Source organism: Octopus sinensis, linkage group LG9 (assembly GCF_006345805.1).
Source record: "Octopus sinensis linkage group LG9, ASM634580v1, whole genome shotgun sequence".
Classification (NCBI taxonomy): Eukaryota; Metazoa; Mollusca; class Cephalopoda; order Octopoda; family Octopodidae; genus Octopus; species Octopus sinensis.
The window spans coordinates 54,878,585-54,896,227 of record NC_043005.1 but is presented as its reverse complement, the minus strand read 5'-3'; positions in this window follow the sequence as shown (position 1 = coordinate 54,896,227).

Here is a 17,643-nt window from a genome sequence, read left to right as displayed (position 1 = left end):
AAAACAGGCAGTAGTGCTTAGCACAGTCTTGTAGCTAACCAGTTCCTGTTAAACTGTCCAACCCATGCCGGCATGGAAAATGGACCTTAAATGATGATAATGATGACGATGATATATATATATATATATATATATATATATATATGTGTGTGTGTGTGTGTGTGTGTGTGTGTGTGTACACAACTTTTGCAAGTTCCTTGTTGACTTATACTAACTCAAACCCTTTAGCAATTCGTTTTGCTCTGTAAATTGTTTACGAGTGCATATTCCATTTTGTAGGTGCTTTTTCGGCACAGTATCGATAATTCAGGTTGTGTACAAACAACCATACACACAACTTGAAAATTCTATACAAATTATTCACTGATGAAGTCTTTAAGTACATGCTGGTGTTTGGTTGACTGACAATCGTATTGTCTAGAGATTCACTATGGCTGGTAGATATATTATTTCTAGTTAATTAGATTTTAGTTTTGAGTGCCCCTCCATTTCAGTTAATTAGCAGCTCTGAGCTTGATATTTTTCATTCTTATGAAACACTTGCAAAAATTCTTTTACATAATATAATAATTTTCAATATATATATGAGAATTATTTGAACACTTGAATTACACACAAACACACACACATACTCCCACACATACACGCACACATACACGCATGCACACACACATACACAGACATGACACAGACATACACACACAGAGACACACAAACACAGACACACACAGACAAACAACATAAACACATACAGAAACACAGACAGACAGACAGACACACAGACAGACAGACAGACACACATGTATATACATATATGTGTGTGTGTATTTATCTGTGTTAGAGTGTCTGTGCATGAATAAATAGAGACATGTAGATATACATATATCTACATATACATGAATATATGTGTATGTATATGTATGTGTGCGCGCGCGCATGCACACACACACACACACACACATATATATATATTAGAAACCAAAGTGTACGTACGCCACTATATGTATATAAAAAAATACAAATAATGGGACAAGAACGCAAAACATTCAGACAGATGATACAAAAAAGGGACAAGAAAAACAAGGACAGGTCATTTGGAGTTTTCTTTCCTCAGTCAAGTTCCAGATTATCTTTGCAATTTTGGCTGGTTATACTCAAGATTTCTCCAATCTGGCCAGCCCCAAGGAAAAGCTAAGCTAAGAACACTAGCTTCCTTGGAAGAAAGCAGCGATTGTATACGAAAACAAGGATGGAAACAAACGGAGAAATGGTACACAAATACAAATGAAAATAACGGACATTAACAACAGATGTCTTTCGAGTAAGGATGAATTAAATTAAGTTGGCGTGTGTGGAGGTGAAGCCTTACAGCAGGGACATAAGAGATGACAGGCATGAGGAGGAATACACAAGCAGACAGACAGACAGACACACCACACTCGTGCATACACTCACAGTAGGCTTCTTTCAGTTTCTGTCAACCGAATCCACTCTCATGGCTTTAATTGACCAAGGGCTACATTAGAAGACAATTGTCCAATATACACACATACACACACACACACACACACACACACACATGTATATATATATATATATATATGTATATATATATACATGTCTATATGTGTGTGTGTATATACATACGTACGTACATGCATATAAATACACACACACACACACACACACACAAACACACATATATTATGTAGATAGGTTTAAAACCAAAACTCTGTCCTCTTGAAACATATCTGCTTATTTCAGTATTCCAAATCTATAAAGAGATCTTATATTTCTTTGAAGTATGCAAAAGAGTTGAGAATACTTGAAAATATTTTCTGTAAACCAAATAATGACAAAACAAGAGATTGGAAAATTTTTTGTATTATTTGTTCATCATTACATGTGTTTCATTTGCTAATAAGAGTTACAAAATTGTACATGTAGAAAACATTTAACATATCTCTTATTAGAAATTCATCAGAGAATCGGAATCAAAATCAAAATCAAATTTGATGACTAGCATCTGTGCTAGTGGAGCACTAATAGTACCATCCAAGCATGATCGTTGCCATAGCAGCTAACTGGCTTCTGTGCCGGTGGCATGTAAAAAGCACCATTCGAGTGTGATTGTTACCAGCGTTGCCTTACTGGCACATGAAAAAACCTTCGAGTGAGGTCGTTTTCAGTGCCTCTGAACTGGCTCCTGTGCAGGTGGCATGTAAAAAACACCATTTGAGCGTGGCCATTGCCAGGAGCAGCCATCTGGTTTGCCAGTCCCCAGTCAAATCGTCCAACACATGCTAGCATGGAAAGCAGACGTTAAAGGATAATGATGATGATGATGAATCAAATGGTACATTTTTATTTGATTCTCTGCTTGAAGAATTTCTAATGGGAAATTTTTCACATGTATAGCCTACGTGTACAATTTTTTAACTCCTATTAGCAAATGAAACATTTGTAATCTTTATATATAAAAGTAAGGTTGTGTGTCTGTCTCCTACGATTTAGATTCCTAACTACTCCCACATTTTACGGTGCAGTTTAACCAAAGCGGGTATCTTATAGTCGTGATTCATATCGAGCCCTTCTGGGTATTAGCGCGCGTCTACGATGAGTCTACGATTTAAAAAAAAATTTACCATCATTTTTTTCCATTTTAATGCATTTTTTCGATATTATATAAGGGAAGTAACTCTCTAAAAATGTCTACGATGAGTCAACGATTTAAAAAAAAATTACCATAATTTTTTTTCCATTTTTAATGCATTTTTTTGCTATTATTTGGCTATAACTCTCTTAAAATGCTTATATAGTTATTTCCCTTACAAACCCAAGCAACGCCGGGCGATACTGCTAGTGGCATATAAATAATACCAAAAAAATTTTCCAATCTCCTGTTTTGATATGTATGAGTGTGTGTGTGTATTTGTGAGTGTGTATTTGTGAGTGTGTGTGTGTATGTGTTTATGTGTGTGTGTGTGTGTGGTGCTCCGGTATGGCTGCAGTAAAATGACTGAAACAAGGAAAAGAATAAAATAATATCATCATCATTTAGCGTCCGCTATATATATAATATCTTAGTAATAATATATATATATATCTTAGTAAACAAATGTATGTGTGTGAGTGTGTGTGTGTGTGCGTGTGTGTGTGTGTATGTGTATGTGTATGTGTGTGTGTTTGTATGTGTGCGTGTGTATGTGTGTATGTGTGTGTGTGTGTTAGTGTGCTTTCTGAATATCCAGAACTGCCCAAGCTGTAAAGTAATTATAATTTGTCCAGAATTGTTCATAATGAAGGCATTTTTCAGTTTATAACAACACTATTAAATTTCTCTTGAAAATTTATCCTTCTTAAAAGAAATGACACTGTCTTCCAATACTTTTATAGGAATCTGGTATCTTATGCCCCGTGCTAGTGATATGCACTCAGTATTAGTAATGTATTAATACTATAGGGAAGATTAATGTAATTTGAACTTGTATTCAAAAAGATTTGACTTCTCTCTTATATTAAAATCAGTTGAGATATCAATTTCGGAAGCTGATGTGCATACCAGCACAGTCAGCAATAACTCTACATTAGTCAAGTTGTCTGCTAAAACTGTTACCTTGATATCTTGCTAAAGAGACATAGATAATGATGTGTGTGTATGTGTATTTTTGTGTGTGTGTGAGTTGGTGTGTGTATCTATCTATATATGTGTACATATATATATATACTTATATATATGTGTATATATATATATGTGTGTGTGTGTGTGTGTATATATATATATATATATATATATATATATATATATATATATATATATACCGGAGCAAACACACACACACATATATATATGTTATTGGAGTAAAACACACACACACACACATATATGTATATACAGATTTGTGTGTGTGTGTCTGTATGAATGTGTGTGTGTGTCTGTGTTTGTGTGTATCTGAATGTGTGTGTGTGTGTGTGTGTGCATATATGCATGGAGAGAAAGAGAGAGAGAGAGACAGTGAGAGAGAAATAAAGAGAAAGACTGGATATTAGAAAGCTTTCAATGATTATCAAGAAGAGGAGCAGCATAAGTAAAAACACAGAAATTTAGCACTATGATGGCAGCAAAGAACCAGACAATAACTACATGTAAATGACAAAGGGGGAAGAGAAAAAAGCATTTTCAAATATATACTGAGTTGTTCATTTGTCTCAACATATGCATCTTCATGCTAGCATAGGGTTCAGGGGGAATTATTTGAGGCAAGATTTTAAGATCAGTTTCCTATCACCAATCCTTAATCATTATTCAAGTAGGAGCTGTGAAGCACAGAGTGATTGATCATAATATCAACAAGAAATGTCAATGTTATCACTGTTTTACTTAAGCAGTCAGAAGCTTGGAATATCAACATTCAAGCACACTTTTTCACATATATATACACATACAATAGACATCCTGCAGTTTTCTTCTGTTAAATTCACTCATGAAACATCGGTTAGCCTGGGGTCAACCATTTTATTGCAGCATCTGCACTAGAGATGTTGGTGTGTCTTTGATGCCACTAAAAATGTTCTTTGTACCCTTTATTCTCTCTGTTCAAGTGCCAAGCCATTTTACAAAGTGTACTGGGTGTACTTTATTATGGCACCAACACTGAAGTGGTTGCTTGGTCCCCTACAAGTCTATTATATATATAATGAATGAACAATTTTAACAATATATATATGAATATATATGAATGAACAATTTTAAATACTGTTGGGTTTTTCTCATAAGGTATTGGAATCTTACATATATACCATTCTGCCCAAAAAATGGAACTACAAATTCAATATCCCTACATATCTCACATCTATTTTCTTTCCTCCAGCTCACTATCTATTTTGTATCCTATCTAAATTAACCATCCTCTCACACCATCTCTGATGAAGGGATATAATTAATAAATATCCTGGAAACAGCTGTAAGACTTTCTATCTATAAATGTTCTAATATCTACACAGTCTTGGTTTTTATCTCATTATGCAAAAAATTATTATATATATATATATATATATATATATAGTTGAAATTTATAGAAAAACAAAAGATGAAGACAGATGTATGAACAACAAGCAAATGTATTTGTTTGATGGTCGGGAAAATGTAAAAAGTCTTTCATGTTTTGAGCCTATGCTCTTCAACAGAAAGGACTAAGAAGAAATAAACAGAGAGAGAATGAAAAAGATTTGTAGAGTTTAGCGGTCGAACATGTCTATATATACATATAGACAGAGAGAAAGAAAGGCACACATACATCACAAACATGCATACACATATATATACAGCTATACATATATATCATCATCATCATTATTTAGCATCGACTTTCCATGCTGGAATATTTTAGATGGTTGGATTGAAACTGTTGAGATGGAGACCTGCATCAGGTTCCAATCTGATTTGGTATGGTTTCTATGGCTGGATGCCCTTCCTAATGCCAACAACTCCAAGAGTGTAATGGGTGCTTTTTTACATGCCACCAGCATGAAACCAAATGTTTAGTGATACATATGCATACAAATATATACACAAATATATAGTGATATAGAAACACAGACTCAAACAGGAACGATTGTAGTAAGAACTTATATAGTTTGTACAAAGACTTTATAGTACACACACACACACATATTCACACACACACATTCACACACACAATACACGCACACACTCATGTACTCATACACATGCATACACACACACATGTGCACACACCCATGTGCACACACCCACACATCCACCCACATTCACACACTCACACACATTCACACACACTTGCATGAATGCACACACACACACACACACACACACACACACACACACACACACACATACACACACACACACACACTCAAAAAGCAACAGAGAGATCTTTTTTTTTTCTTTGTTCATGATGGAAATAACTGTAATTATTTTGTAGTAAGGAAATCAGTAAATGGATGACTCATGTATAAATAAAGTATTTTCTGAAATCACTATAGTTGTGGATGCCAATATAATTAGCAGCACCAGTTGGTACTTCAGTCAGACATAGCATTTTGGTAGTTCTTCAACAGGTAAAAATATCCATGGAGGGAGAGCGGAGTAAATAGCTTCAAATGGAAAACTAATGTGCAACTAGAAAATATCTCATAGTAAAAAAAAAAAGACTAAATAAAAGCAGGAAAAAATACAGATAAAAAAATCCTGGCTGTATTTTTGTATTTTCATGTTCTTTGTGTGAAATTTTTTTTATCGATATTCTTTCTTCCTTTTTTTTCTTGCTTTATTGCTATTTTTGTTAATTTTTTTCTTTTAGAAATTAAATAATTTTTTTTTTTTTTAGATAAGAAAGAGAAAAGCATGTTTTTTTTTCGTTGCATCTGATTTAGAAGGAAGAAAAGAAATGAGAGGAAGAAATAAATGAACGAGGTATAAATAAAAAACAGGGTAACAGAGAGGGGCAAGAAAAAATAGGCATGTGTGTGTGTGTGTATGTACAGAGATGCTTACATATATACACACACACATATATACTTACAAACACATGTGCATGTGTTTGAATGTATATATATGCATATATATATATATATGCATATATATATTATATGTATATATATATATATATATATATATATATATATATATATATATATATATATATGTATATATATATATATATATATGTATTATATATATATATATATATGTATATATATATGTATATATATATATATGTATATATATATATATATATATATATATATATATATATATATATATATAGAGAGAGAGAGAGAGAGAGAGAGTGAGAGATTTTACTGTGGAGAAATGCATTGAGATAATCTGTGAGAGTGAAGTAGAGTTCTGTGAAGCCAACATGAGGGAACTGGACCTTCTCCCTACACAAAGCTACGACAGTGACTATTTAGACTACCATGGCCTTGATAGATCCTGCCCCACCAGGTCTCAGATGGGAAGACCACCCACCATCACTTCAGCTGTGAAGAAAAGCACCGCAGAACATTGGAGTGGCTGGACCGTACCGACCCAAGATTCTGAGAACAACAATCAGGTGAAAGGAATGATTATACATGCATTAGGGGCTTGTGTGGGAAAAACCTTGAAGAACTACATAGTAAAGTTTAACAAGAAACTATACATGCAGGTTCAAGGTGCAGTGATTGGTGTCGGTGTAACTGAAGATGTGGCCGGCCCCTTCATAACCTGGTGGGACAGAAAACTTCAGCAATTTTTAGCAGAATAGTCCACATCCTAGTTAAGACTAACTCTAGTAACGGTAATGTAGAAACTGATAGGAATATAATGGAAACTATCCAGCAAGTAGCTAACTCCATCAACCAAAGTATCAAGGTAACTATAGATTACCCCATTTGGAACCCCAACAATAGACTCCCCGTCCTTGATACTGAAATTTGGTTAGAGACAGTGAACAACAGAGTGCAGATCCTCCACTCCTATTACACGAAACCCATAGATTCAAAAATACAGTGTGTGTGCCTTTCCGCGTTAGGTATATTATTAAACATACTACATGTATGTGAAGGCTGGTCAGTGTCAATACGAAATTTTATTTTCATTTTGATTAAAGCAATATAACATTTCGTAGATAATCTTTATATTTACGAAGATGTACTTGCATAACAAGTAACTTGGTTTGAGATTGTGTGCTCAGAACATAAATATATATACAACCTTCAACGGAGTAACAGTTATATATACATCTTGAACACACACATGTCAGTACATAAATATACATTTACATGTACATACACATATATACTCACGCAGACATGTCTACATGCTTACATACATATATACATACGTACCTAGATGCATACATACATACGTATATGTGTATATGCATACGTATTTACACATACATACAATCATGCATACATCCATCCACCCATACATACATACATACATACATACATACATACATACATACATACATACATACATACATACATACATACATACATACATGCATGCATACATATATACATACATGCATGCATACATATATACATACATACATACATACATACATACATACATACATACATACATAAACACATATAATCATGAAATAACTGTTGTTTTTTCAGATGCAGCACGAAGTTTTGTCAGTGAACAGTTCGCAGTTTCAAAGCGACGAAAATATTTTGACACAAATGAAATTTAAATGTTGAAGTGAAACTAATAGTTTTGTATGTTCTTGTCAACAGGACATTTTATACCATGATAGGTACATTATTATCCACACACATCTACACATACATATGCGTATGTGACGACTGACGACGACCATGTCACATTTTGCATTTGACTGTTTATTTGTCTGTGAATATATGTGTGTGAGTGTGTATATGTCTCACAGTGTGTGTGTCTTTCTACATTAGGTGTGTTATTAAGCACACTATATGTATGTGAGGGCTGGTCAGTGTCAATACGAAATTTATTTACATTTCCATTATTTTCACTTTGATTAAAACAATATAACATTTCATAGAGATAGTATTTCTATTGTCAACAGGACATTTTATACTACAACAACGACATCACATTTTGTATATGTCTGTATATCTGTCAGTGTGTGTGTCTTTCTGTATTAGGTATGTTATTACACACACATCTACACATAAATATACATATGTAACGGTACGTTATTAAACACACACATCTACACACATATACATATGTGGCGTCTGACATGCGTGAATGTATGTCTATGTGTCTATCTTACTATATGTATGTGAGAGCTGGTCAGTGTCAATACGAAATTTTATTTTCATTTTGATAAAAACAATACATTTCATAGAGATAATCTTTCTATTATCAATAGGACATTTTATACCACGACGACAATGACATCACATTTTGTGTATGAGTGTATACCTGTCTGTGAGTGCATGAGTGTGTATGTGTCTATGAGTACATTTGTTTCCACATTATGTACTTTATTAAACACGCACACACATCTACACATACATATACATATGTGATACTGACAAGTATGTTTGTGAGTTCCAGAGGTGAAACTCTTGAAAAAAAAAAAACTATGAGGCAGCAAGGTCCAGGGTATTTCTAAAAATACACATTTACTGTTCCAGTACCAGTTAATAATTATTACAGCAATCGCAACGTTGCAAACTATTTACAATTGCATATTTACCCTTATATCAAGAAATTTATCCTATGTAAATATAATTCTTTGTCTCACTGTGATAATTATTGTGGCATTTACTGTTAAATTAGCAGTTCCATACATGCGCTTCTATTTCGTTCATTTGCCTGTATTTCATTAAGTTACTCTGCACACAAAAATACACACATACTATATACATACTATGCAGTAAGCAATTATGCCTTATTTTTTCAAGTAATTCATTACTACATATTCTCAAGTGACTGCATAGGTTCATTTTATGTTTCTTATTCTACAGCCACACCAGCAATCTGCCTTCTGCAACATTTCAACAGTTCACTTCCCTGTTGCCATCTCACATTACAGCCCATTTCCAGAATGTTCCCATTTACATACAATATTTCCATTACACCTTCATTCAGTTGACTGTCAACCAGACGATGGGCCATGTTAGACACAGTACTGACCACCTCAAAGGCGAGTATATCCCCTGATAGCTTTTCAGTGAGATCAGAAAGTACATACTCCACCACTCCCAATTTTTCCTGATAGGTTAGGGCATGGAATCCTCGAAATGGACATAATACATGCTGCTTAGTTGAATTAGATCAGCATTTACTTTACAAATGTTTTGTCATCAATGCTGCCCTTTCCTGTATCACCTGTTTCAACATAACTGTAATATATATATATATATATATATATATATATATATGTGTGTGTGTGTGACGCCATAATAGATCGTTAGCCACTACACAGATTTTTTTCTCTCCTTGTTTTTTCTGTGTACCTTTCTGTAGAAGAGCGTAAGCTCGAAACGTAAAAGACTTTTTCTATTCCTGAGCGTTATACAAATACATCTGTTTGTTTTGTACACCAGCTGTCTTCATCTTTTGTTTTTTTTCGTAAACTTTCTCTCTCTCTCTCTCCCTCTCTCTCTCTCTCTCTCTATATATATATATATATATATATGTATACGAACTATATCATTTTAATCCCGAGCAATGCCTGGTATCTCTGCTTGTTTATATATATATCTCTGTCTTCCCTTCTCGGGATCTTTCCTTCTCCTTGTTTCCAACGAAGAGCTCCGCTCGAAATGTTAAACCCTCCTTCCCTTCTTTCCTGAGCGTCAAATAATACTTTAATTGTTCCACGTCCTCGCGTTGCTGTGTTTTTTTCTGTGTTATTTTCTGTGTTTTCTTGTTTGGATTAACCTTATATATATATATATATATGTATGTATATGCATGCATATACCAGCACCCTATGAGTTACAATGATGAATGTTCTAGTTGTTCTGACCAATGAAACAGCCCACTTGTGAAATTAATATGTACGGGGCTGAGTACTCCATTGTCATGCATACCCTTAATGTAGCTCTCAGGGAGATTCAGTGTGAGACATAATTTGACAAAGCTGGCCATTTGAAATACAGGTACTACTCATTTTGGCCAGCTGGATGCACTAACATGAAATGAAGTGTCTTGCTTGAGTAATATATATATATATATATATATATATATATATATATATTAACCAGCATATTCAACTGAAGTTGGACGTGTTGTTTAGAATGCTTTAATCTGCAATAAATGTCTTGAGATGTAGGCCGGATGTGCTAATTAATATTCATTAGAAAAGCTATTTGTGTCTCGAATAGTTAATATGGAACATGGACATTAAATGATGATGATGACGATGATTTATATACATACAGCGGCATATGTACAATTTTGCTCACCTTGTAAGTATGTATCTCAATTCTGTACGACTCTTTTCCTCTTTCTTTTAGTCCCCTCATACTTTTTTTTAATTTTCTCTATTCTTTTTCTTATTCCCCCTCTCTCAAAATTCTTGGCCTTCTCCTTCTTTAATCCCTCCACTTTCCCTCCTCGTTTATCTCCATTGTACCTTTCTCTATGTCCCTTTGATTTCCTCTCTTTCTCATTCTTCCTCTAATTCTTCAATCCCTCTACCCCCTACCTCTCTCCTTTCCTTCCACAAGACTGGTGTTCAGCCAAGCATGATCTTTCTTTTTTGGCTTGACTGCTGGCTGCAAAGCATCTCTTAGATTCCTGTCTCATGACTTTCATCTCTGTTCCTGCCCCAAGGCTTTCACTCCATACACACCAGCTCAATTTGCTTTGTCTCTATTAGTCAAAAGACACCTGTTGTTATTTTCTTGTTGTCTGTATTTGTAATTGTGTAACATTTTCTCTGTTTATTTTGTTTTTGTTGTTGTACACATTCTCTTGCTTTCTCTCCCAAAATTTAAAGCTCTTAGCTTAGATTTTTGGTGCCAGCTACATTTGAACAGTCTCAAGTGTAACTGGCTGAAATTGTTAGGATGATCTGGAAACTTGACGGATGACAGAAGGCTGTGAATAACGTGTCCTTCTTTTTTTCATGTCCGTCTTTGTATTCTCTATCTGTCCAGATGTTTTATTGACGTCTGTTGCATTCTTGTTCCATTTTGGAGATTTATATATACATATAGTGGTGTACGTACACTCTTTTACACCTTGTAATTAAATATATATATATATATATATATACACACACACATACACACAAATACATATTTTTATATATATATATATATATAATATATATATATATATACATATATATCCTTTAAGTTCATTTATGCAAAATATTTTTGAATATGCATATAAAAGCCCTTATTCTATTATGCTGACTACAGCCTAATGATACCAACTGGCAATAGCAGATTTTTGTGGTTGTACTGAGCTTTGCCAATATAGTGTAGGATAAATGTAGTAATAATAATGATAATAATCCATATATATATATATATATATATATATATATATATATATATATATATATATATATATATATATATGTATATATATATATATATATAAAGGAATGCAAAAATGGACAAGAACGCAAAAATCCAGACAGCAAGATGATACAAAAAAGGGACAACAAAACATCCAAACAGATGATACAAAAAAAGAGACAAGAAAAAACATGGACTAGTCATTCAAAGTCTTCTTTCCTCAATTGAGTTCCAGATTATTATTGCAATTTCGGCTCCAATTTGGCCAGCCCCAAGGGAAAAACTAAGCTTAGAGTATTAGATTCCTTGGAAGAAAGCAGTGAATGTATCCAAAAACAAGGATGGAATAAAAAGGGAGAAATGGTACACAAATACAAATGCAAATAACAGGACATAACAGGTGTCTTTTGACTAAGGACGAATTAAATTAAGCTGGCATGTGTGGAAGTGAAGCCTTACAGCAGGGACATAAGAGATGGCAGACATGGGGAGGAATATAGATGTTGCACAGATGGTAGTCAAATCAAGAAAGAAAGGTCCAGCTTGGCCAAACACCGGTCATGTAGGGAGAGAGAAGAGAGGTAGAGGTAGAGGGACAGAAGAATTAGGGATGGATGAGAATAAAAGAAAAAGGATAGAGTGAAGTGAAAGAGGAGGGAAGGTGAGAATGAAGAGAAAGCCAAGAAATGTGAGAGAGGGGAAACGAAAGAAAGAAGAGTGGAAAGAACAAAGTGTGAAGGGGCTAACAGAAAGAAAGAAAGAATGAAAGAATAAGAGAGTCATATGCCAGCGCCGCCTCGACTGGCTTCCGTGCCGATGGCACGTAAAATGCACCAATCCGACCGTGGCCGTTGCCTGCCTTGCCTGGCACCTGCGCGAGTGGCACGTAAAAAGCACTCACTACACTCATGGAGTGGTTGGCGTTAGGAAGGGCATCCAGCTGTAGAAACATTGCCAGATAAAACTGGAGCCTGGTGCAGCCTTCTGGCTTCCCAGATCTCCGGTCGAACCGTCCAACCCATGCTAGCATGGAGAACGGACGTTAAATGATGTTGATGATGATGATGATGTACTTACATATAAAAGACCAATATGTACGATCCACACTCACACACATGCACAATGGGTTTTAATACTGTTTCAGACTTTCCTTTGTTAAACATTGGTCATCCCAATGCTACTGCAGAAGACAGTTACCAAAGATGCATTGAGACTGAACTGGAAACCTCATGATTGCAAAGCAAATTTAATAACTGAATGGCTATGCCTGTGCTTGTAAGTATAAATTCACTCTGCAAAATATACACTAGTGTTAAAATTACAAGAAGTTTACAGAGTAAAAAAACTGCATAAATGTCATATTATGAGAAAGTTATGATATGATTGTATGTAATATGTTGAGTTGAGGAAGAACAAACTATTAGTTTTGCTTTTTCCTGTTTGTTTTACATTCTTTCTCCCCCTGAAGTCCATTGATTGATGGTGTTCTACATTTTCATATTGGGTTTTCAAGTACCAGTTTGTCAGACAACATAAATCATTTTTATATGAATATTTAGGAAAAACTTAAGCAATATTAAACTTAGTTGTTCACAATCACTCTATGTTTTAAACTTATCAAAATTTAACACTTTCGCTTGGATTTGGTTCTGCACAACACAACTACACTACCAAGCGTGATTGTATGTATAGTGAAGCAGCCAATGAAAATTTTCTGAGATGTAGTTATTGATGTTATTGCTGTTGTTGTTTCTGCTGTTTAGCCCCGAATCAGACCTGTTTGAGCAAACTTAGAAATAAAAGCATTTGAGCGAGGGTTGTAATCAACCTGTTTTGTTTAAGGATCTATGTATGCATTTAACACTGGATTATCATCGATAAGGAGATGTCCAATCTTCAATACACATCCTCTTTCCTTTTTAAAATAGGGGTGGGCTGGGATTTGATGATAATTCAGCTACTATTTTTGTGGTTTTGTGACAGTAGAAAAGCTTGCTTACTAAATAAATCATTTGCTTTTCCAAGGTGTGATTATTGCTAGTTGAAAGCTATTAATTATAGAAATACTTACTATTAAATTAAAAAAAGTTTTGGTTCTTATTAATGTTCTGTTCAATAAATTTATATTAGCTAGAAAGTCATTTTTTTTTTTTGAAAAAAAAAAAAGGAGAACTCCTAGCAAGCTACTACTTACATGATCATTGGTTGTACTGACTAAAGATAAAATTATATTTTTAAATTGAACAATACATTGTAAAAGTGCCAGGAGAGGCAATATATATCCTCAGAGTAGATGACTTTTTGTTTCTTGTCAACAAGATAATAAAGAAAAGCAATAAAGTGGAAAACAGATGAAAGTCATCAAAATATTACTTGTAAATGTCTGTGAATATGTAATTTGGCTTCATATATATATATATATATATATATATATATATATATGCATACATACATATATGTGTGTGTGTTTTTATGTATGTATATATGTATTCCGTTTCCCTTTGATTTATAAGTGTGAAATATAGATTGGACATTCCTCCCCACCGCAATATTTCTTAATTACTTCTGATATATTTAATATTAACAACTAATCAGGCAAAAAATTAACAAGAAGAAAAAAAATATTTAGAATTTGTAGACATTAAATTACTTTTTAGTTTTCTGAGCCAATTCACATTTCTTCTAATTTAAAACTTACCAGAATGTTTTGTATCTGAGAAAACTGGAAATAATCTTTTTATTTGTTTTCAATTCCATTCCGGTAATGTTTTGCAGTATCAGAGAACTTGGCAATATATTGAAGAGCTAAAGAAATCAATTATAAAGCTCATATTATTTAACATAAATCATAAAAATATTAACAAAAAAACAGAAGTTGTTTGATTGCTGTTAATTTCTACATCAACTTAAATTTTGTAAGGTTACAGCACATTTCTTAACATTAAAACCACTTCCTATACGAAATATTTGCAAAAAAACAACAACAACAGCAAAATAAATAACAAACGAAAAGGCAAACAACCCCATTATTTGCCAAAAAGTATTTATCATATAAACTAATTTGGCTGTTAAACTGTTTATAGAATACAATAATGATTCCATGTAAAAGTGCAAAGGTTCAATTTCTTGATGAGAAATCAAAGATTTTCATGGCTGTTGTTGTTGTTGTTGGTGGTGCTGGTGGTGCTGTAAGTTTAATTTGTCAAAATATTTTCGTCGCTAAAATCCGCGACCTGTTCACTGACAAAGTCCGTGCTGCAGCACGACTTTGTCAGTGAACAGGTCGCGGATTTTAGCGACGAAAATATTTTGACAAATTAAACTTAAATGTTTGGAGTGAATCGAACGGCTTTTGGTGGTTTTTCTTAAATGCTTATAAACACCTTCCACGCTGCAATTGTTTTTCGTTTCAGCACACACGATCTTCAGATCAAATTACTTGCTATGCGAGTACATCTCCGTAATATATATATATATATATATATATAATATATATATATATATATTGTGTGTGGTGGGTGTGTGTGTAATGCATGTATATGGAATGAGATGATAAAAAAAATGATTATCTTATTAACTCATTTTCTAACAGCTGTTTCTGCTATAAGATGCAGTAAACTCACATTGAGTGCCTGAATAACACCAACATATAGCTTCATCAGAGACTTGAACATGAAGTGCAGTTTGTTTAACACTTCATTTTGAAGCATATGTATATTGAGTTTTACAACAGGTTATTAGTGTTGCAATGCCTAAACAAAATATTTATTTATATATTTATTAAATATAATGATATAAATTATTTACATGTTTTTAGGTTATGAAACAATTTGTTGAGATATTTGAATTTTCTTATTGTTAAATAAATTCATCAAAGTATTTCTCTGTCATTTACGACTTTATACACTCCTTGTCATCTTGTACTGTACTATATATTATATATGTTTTGTAGAATGATACATTAAAGAACTATTTTTTATGAGTACTACCAGATTACATGAATCCATATATTGTGACTGATATATATATATAGAGAGAGAGAAAAATATAAGTTCAAGTAGAACAATTCAAACTTTTTGAGGAGTCCAAAAAGAGAGAAAATAATTTCTAATAAAAATTCATCATATTCAGAAATATCCCGCTAGAGCAAGCAATGAGAATATGAAAATAACAATTGAAAAAGTTCGTTATGGGTATAAAGGTGCCATAAAGAATTCTAAAAATGGAGAAAAGATGCTAAAAAGCCAAAATTAGATTTAATAAGTAAATTCTTTCGTTTTTCCTTCTTGAAAGTAGTAACTTTCTTGGATGTTTTTCCCTTAAACTCCTTACACTGACGAGAATGACAATGCATAACTTTAATCATAATTATAATTATTACAATTTTTTCTTACATATTTGTATTGCCCTTTGAAACATTCGTATGTACTTATTAAATCTAATTTTGATTTATTTAACATCTTTTCTCCATTTTTTTATATTGCTTATGGTATCTTTATACGTATAACGAAATTTATATATATATATATATACACACACATATATATACACACACACACATATATATCTACATACACACACACACACACACACATATATATATATACACACACACACACATGCACACATGGATACACACATACACAAAAGAGACTGACAAGTACCAAGCTCAAAAATTAATATTAGGGTTGATGTTTTTCAATGAAAGCCTTCAAGGTGGTGTCTCAGCATGGTTGCAACCCAATGACTGAAATCAGTAAAAGATAAAAGATAAAAAATACTTTAATTGGTGGACAAGTCTGAAAGGTTTGAAGTCAGGCACTTTCTTACCTGGTCAAGCATCAATTTCTTCAAATAACATATGAAGAGAAGGATAAAACTAGAGAGAGGGGTACTTCTCTCTAGTGTGCCTATCAAAAAGGGGTATGAGTGATGAGACAAGTGAGTTTAAATGGGCCTGTCCTCAGTATGCTTTTCTAAATAGGAAGAAAGAAACTAGAAAAGGGTACTTTCACTACCTTGGAGACAGCAGTGTAATCTGGGCCTTTTTGTGTGGATTTTTCCCTGAATTACTCTAGGTATACTTCCATACTGTTAGAGATACTTTTTTTATGAATTCAATTTTTATATCACTTTTTTATCTTGGTTGTTGTTATGTCTCCTTTTGATCAATCAAACCTCACATTTTTTGTGATATTGTCCTCAGTACCTTGAGACCTTATAGTCAATAGAAGAAATCATTATTTTTGTTGTTGCTGTCATTGTGATTATTTTGTTATTTATATTTCTGTTATTGTTTTAATACTATTTTTATTTTCTTAGTGCTATGGTTACTAGTCATGCTACATCAATTGGAGTCTGTCTCTTTTCCTCTCATCCTTCTGCTGTGTATGTGCTTATGTGAGGGTATGTGAGTGAAAATTGATCTGTTGGCACATGTATAGTGAGGTATAATTGATTACATCAACCCCAGATGAAAGGCTAGGTTGACCTCATCAGAATTTGAACTCAGAACATAGACACAGATGAAATGCCAGAAAGCATATCACCCGGTGTGCTAATGATTCTGCCAGCTTGTTGGTTGGAAACTTGTATAGTGAGGTATACTTTGATTAATCAACCCCAGAGGAAAGGGCTAGG